Genomic DNA, 6,256 nt, shown 5'->3' on the forward strand with positions numbered 1-6,256 from the left:
GCGCAGCAGCGCCTGCACGAAGCTCAGCGCCTGCTCCAGCGCGTGCGTGTCCCGCGAGCAGGTGTCGAGCAGCCGAGCGCCCAGGCGCACGCCGGGCAGCAGCGCGGGGTCGGCGTTGACCCGGTCCAGCGCGTACAGCATGGCCTCCAGCCGGTGCACGCCCTGCTCCTTCTTGAGCGGCCCGCACGCGCGCCCCGCCGTGCCCCGCGCGTGCACCGGGAACAGCCCGCCCAGCGTCAGCCGCCCCGCCAGCCGCACCGCGCCCGCGCCCGCCGCGCCCGCAGCCCCCGCCGCCAGCAGCCCCGCCAGCAGCCACAGCGCCGCCGCCCGCGCCATCGCCATCGCTCCGCGGGGCCCCGGGCGGGGGGAGGGGAGGAGCTCCGGGGGTGGGGGTGGGGGTTCCGGGGTGGGAGGAGGGCGTGGGGGTCCCGGGGTGGAAGGAGGGGCAGGAGAAGGGGGTCCCGGAGTGGGGGGAGAGGAGGGGCCCCGGGGTGGGGGGAGACGGGGGTCCAGAGATGGGAGCGGGAGGGTGGAGAGGGGCCCTCCGGGTGGAGGGGAAGGAAGTTCCTAGGGTGAGACCTGGAGAGGTGGCCCCGGATGGAACAGAGAAGAGGGGTCCCAGGATGGAAGGAGAAAAGAGTGGGGGTCCTGGTGTGGGTGGGAGGGGAAGGACTCCTGGGCTGGGGGAAGAGACAATAAGGGGGCGGGCGTAGGGGGAGACCCCCAGGATGGGGGGGAGACAGGTTCCCTGGGATGGGAGGAGAAAAGAGATCCCCGGGAAAGGGTGAAACAGTGGGACCCCTGGCTGGGAGGGAGAAGAGGAAATGAGGCCTCGGGGTTGGGGGAGGAAGGATCGCGGTGTGGGGGACAAGAAAGAGGTCCCCCCTCGGGGAGGAGGGAAAGGGACCAGGCTAAGGGGTGGGGAATGCAGGGCACCGGAGTGTGTGCCCAGGTGCAGAGGGGGAACCAACACTGGGGAGGGAGTCCCGGGCTGGGATAGAAAAGGGGCCCTGGGGGGCGGGGGAGGGAGTCCCGGGTCCCGATAGGGGTCGCGGAGACGAGTGGGACCCCGAGGTGGGGGCTCTGTAGCCCTCACTCACCCGGGGACCCCCTGCTGCTCCCTCTTCGCTGCCGCGACTGTCACCCACGGGTTGGGGCTCCACGGAGAGGATTTAAGTCTGGGGGTGACGCCCGGAGGGCGGGAACCCTTCTGAGCCAGCTGCCCCCACAACTTCCCTCCTCCTCCCATTGAGTCCTGTGTGACCCCAGCTCTGTTTCACTCCCTCTCCCTTCCTCTCTCACTCTCCCTCCTCCCTTTCTCTCCCCTCTCTCTCTCCCCCTCTCCCCTCCCCCTCCTCTCTCACTCTCTCTGTCTCACCCTCCCTCTCCCTCCCTCTCTTTCTCAAGCTCCCTCACTCTCTCCCTTTATCTCTCCCTCTCTCCCTCTTTGCCTTTCCTCTCTCTTTCTCCCTCTCTCTCTCCCTCACTTCCTCCCACTCTCCCCCTGTCTCCCTCTCTCTCCTCCTCTTTCCCTGTCCCTCCCCCTCACACACAAGTCTCTGTCTTGGTTTCTATGTATTTCCCTCCCTGTCTCCACTCCTTTCTTCCTATTCCTCTCCTCCTTCTCCCCCTCTTTCTTCCTTTTCCCTCCCCACCCCTTTCCTGACTCAGCTGCCTAAGGGATTCCCTAATTATCTTTGCAGGAAAGTGGAAGGGGGGCACCAGGGAAGTCATAGTGAGCTGAGCATCCTGGGGGAGGAGGAAGATAAGAGCTGGGCAGGAGGGGACCCCCAGGCACCCTTTCCTATGGTCCAGGTCTGTGCAAGTCACTCAGCAGCCCTGCAAGCTGATCTTCACCACCAGCCCATCTTACAGGCGAAGGAACAGAGCTCAGTCAGTGCTGGAGGCCTAGGGGCACATGGTTGGCACATGTCAGCACCACGACCTGCTCCACCAGCCCACACTGTCATTGATGGACAAAGGACAGGAGGGAGGGGCTGGGGCCTAAGAAAGCCTGAAGCATCTTCAGACAGTGTACAGAGCCTCCCTGGTTTGAGAGACTAAAGCAGCAGCTGACAAGTGAGGCCCTGGGCTCTCTGCATCTGTGCCTGTCTCACTTTGCCCTAAGGGCTGAGGGGCAGGGAGGGGGGCTTCACTGAAAGACACTTATCACCATCCCTTACTGGAGACCCCAGTTCAACTCTCCAATCCCCAGAGGCCAGGGACGTGTCAGAGACAGGTGGCAACCCCCTCCTCCTGGGATTAGCAGGCTGGCCCTGGGGGTGCTGAGCAGCTTGGACCCCATTAGACTGTAGATTAGGGAAGTAGCCGAGGGGATTTGGGAAAAGCTGGCAGAGAGTGCGGGCAAAGGCTTTGCTGCTCTTCTCTGCCCCCACCACAGTGGAGGACATGATCTTCCTCAGGGCTTGAGCAGAAGCATGGCATCTGGACCTGGGCCCCCCCCCCTCCCTGAATACCTGGTGTGGATAAGTATGAGGCATGTGTAACAAGAGCCACCCTCTCCCCAGCCCCTTCACCTAAGGGAAGGGAGGGGAGCACTGTTGATGGCTGGTTCTGGGGTCCCCACCCTGCATCCCTGCACAACAGCAGGGGATGGGCTGTCACCAACCCCCCCCACCACTTCCCTCCAGGCTTTCTGTTGGTCCCTGGAGGACAACTTTCCTGAGCCCCTCCTCCCAGGACCACTCAGATCTTGGAAGTCCTCACCCACTCTGGGAGCCACTGGACTGTGCAAACATGCACATTTCATGCACCACCAGTAGGGGGTGCCCCAACCCACTGCAGAGCCTGGTGAGGACCAGTGTTGTTGGCAATGAAGCTGACTGAGGCTGGAAAGTCACCTATCCAGCCTGAAGCCCAGATGCTGGTGGGGACACCCCGCAGCAGACCCCAGGGTATTGAGCCCTATGAAATGGTGGGGAGGTTCATAGAAGGCCTGAGATGAACTGTTAAGTCTTCCTCAGAGGACCCCTGATTCCTCCCTGGCCCAGCGATGAGGTATTTGCTCTGGCTGCCTTAAGGAAACCCCACACACATTTATTTCTTCTTGTTCTGGAAGCTGGGAGGCCAAGATAGGGTGTCAGCATGGCGGGAGATGGTGGGGCTCTCCCTGGCTTTCAGAGGGCTGCCTTCTCCCTGCCCACTGTGTGCTGAAATGATCTTTCTTCTCCACCTGGGAGATTGTTCGCCCACCAATATGTAAGTTAAGACACTCACCCTCATGACCTCAGTGAAACTAATTTACATCCCAAACGCCCTTCTTCCAAACAAGGTCCTGTTGAGAGTCGACCTTGCCAACTCTGATAACAATTCTGATGTGCACTTTCTTCACCCGAGATTCTCTGACATCAGCTGAGTTACAGTGTTACTCGTCCCAACACTGTGCGCCTGGGTAAGAATTAGCCCTTTAGGGCAAGAACTCAGGTCCACAAGACTGCCTTATCCTCATCCCTTTCAGATACCAAAGCCACAATACTAAAATGATAATAGCTTAGTTTAAAAGACATTGTAATTAAAGATACAAATAGAAACACCTATATTATGTGTGTATGTGTAAACGCATACATATGATGTGTGTGTGAGAAAGAAAACATCCATTAAGAAAGATGAAAGCACCTTGGAGAATCTGCTGAGTGGCTGATGCCAATGAATCCTGAAGATCACAGAGAAGTACCTGAGAGAGAGAGAACAAGAGCACACAAGAATGAGCAGGTGGCTACCTGGAGCAGAAGGAGAGACAGGAAGTAGAAAGGCATACCAGATGCAATCCTGTTTCCTCCAGTACTTCAGGTCTCAGCTATGCTGGTCTGCACTCAGATGCTCGTTTGTGGAGTATAAAGTGGCAATGTGCTGGGGAAAATCTCATGTGAACCCCAAAACCTGCATAACCCCAACCTAATCTGTAACACGAGCACAGTACTTCATAAACAATGTCAGAGGAGGGGAAAAAAAAAAAAATTTTCCCAGTGCGTTTTACTAGTCTCATCCATACCTAGGACAAGAAATGGAAATTACAATTAACTAAGGAGCCTAGATTTAAAACAAAAAAATACTCAAAACATCTGCATAGTATGCTACCAAAAAAAACTTAAAAAATTAAATATTTTTAATTTCAAAGTACAGTAAATAAAATCATCATAATCAAGTTTTGTTTGTCCTAGAAATGTACTTGAGCCGATTAGTGACTTAGAAAATTTATTAATGTGATTTGGTGCATTAACAGATTAAAGAGAAAAACATGATTATCTAAATGGAGGCAGAAAAAAAAGCACTTAATAACTCCCAATATTCAGTCATGGTTTTAAGAACTTAGCAACTGAGTTTAGCCTGATAAAGTTGGCCACCAGCAGCACATAACAGATATTATATTCAATGATGGAAGAGTCATTTCAAGTTATGTATTGTATTTAAATTCTGAAGAAGATAACACAATCCATTTATCTATCACTCCTAGGGAAGTGACACCAAAAACAAAAAAAAAACATGATGGTTGAATTCAAAATGCTTGACTCCAGTTGAAGATTCTCCAGAGAAACAGAATACATGTATGTAGCCTGAGACACATGATGTTGTGACTTGCTCACTGTGCAAACATCAACGAGGAAAACTAGGTGGTTAGAGCTAAACACACACTTAGATTGTGTGACGCAGCCTATGGGACCACTGTTGACCTGGATCACTGTTGATTGTTGGCTGAACTGTCCAGGAATAGGATGCCAAGGAAGCTCCTGAAGGAGCCTAAGACAGGACTGTGTGTTCATTAAGCCTGAATTCCCTCTTGCAGGGGAGACCCATAATAGATGAAGAGAGAAGGCTGAGGCTGTGTGGGAGCAGCCAACACCCAAATCTGAAGCAGCACAAGTAATTTTCACTACTTAAACTACCAAAATAAAAACACAACAACAACAAATTGGCATAAATGCATGGTGAAAGGCTGTGCAACAAACAAAAACTTGTATTTCAAGGAAAATGTGATTTTATTTCTGTCAAACCGAATAGACAGTTATCATTTTCCAGACAACTGACTTTTTGCTCATAGCTACAATCTATTACTAAAACACAGATGGTGAGAAGACCACTTTGATTATAAAGCTCTACTATGGCGATCAATAGAATAATCTACATTAAAGAATGCTAAACGTGCTTTAAGATATTCTGCAGCTCGTTCGAAAATCATGTATTTCTTTTTAAATTTTATTATCTTATAGAGACAAAAACTGAGAGGGAGAAAGACACCTGCAGCCCCTGCAGGTGGGGACCAGGGGTTTGAACCTCGGTCATTGCACAGTGTGGCAAATGCTAGAAGAAGAAGAATTGCACAGTGTAATGTGTGTTTAACCAGGTGCACCACATCAGGTTCCTGGCCCAAAAATCATGGACTTTTATTTGCCAAAGTGATTTCTATTATATACTCAACATAAAAAATATATCTAAGTAATTTTAGATTTACATGTGCAGTGGGCCAGTTACATTTACTTGGCTCAAGAGGTGGGTCGGTGGCAGAGCACATGACTTGTATACATGAGGCCTGGGTTTGATCTGAGGCACTATTGTAGGGACTAAGCAAAAAGTAATAAATGTAAAATGGTATATGAACAGACAAATGAACCTAGACTCGGGCAACCTAAGGGTTAAGTAAGCAATTACAAGACAGGCCTGGTAGTCTGTAAGGCCAGAGATAAATACAAGGGCAGACTCTGAGAAAACAGCCTGGGAACCTGGAGTCAAGAAAAAGAGATAACTCCAAGGACAAAAAAAGACCCCCCTCCCCTTCCCTGCACTTGTGGGCTATCGATGTAAAACTGTCATGTAACCACATTGTGTAGCTGAACCTTGTCACGTAGCCATGTAATCTGAAAGGTATATAAACCTTAATAGGACTTGGGTACAGGGTCGATTACCAGAGAGCTGGTGTGTCAGCCCCTCGGTAACTCAGCCCTAACCGGCTAGAATATAATAAAGGCTCTCTGCTTTTACATCACCTTTGGTTCCTTGTGGATTTCTTTATATCACGGATCCAGGTACAACACTATATAGTGACAGGGTGACATTCTGACCTTTGTCTCTTGTCTGTCAAACACACAGTAAAAATGTTTACGTCTCTCCCCTGAATAAGACAAGAGCCGCAGCCTATTATCATATCCTTTCCCACTGTTTTGTTTTCTACTGGAGCACTGCTCAGCTCTGGCTTGTGAGGAGGGCTGGGCATTGAACCTGGGATCTCAGAGCTGCAGCT

This window comes from Erinaceus europaeus, chromosome 9 (genome assembly GCF_950295315.1).
Source record: "Erinaceus europaeus chromosome 9, mEriEur2.1, whole genome shotgun sequence".
NCBI lineage: Eukaryota > Metazoa > Chordata > Mammalia > Eulipotyphla > Erinaceidae > Erinaceus > Erinaceus europaeus.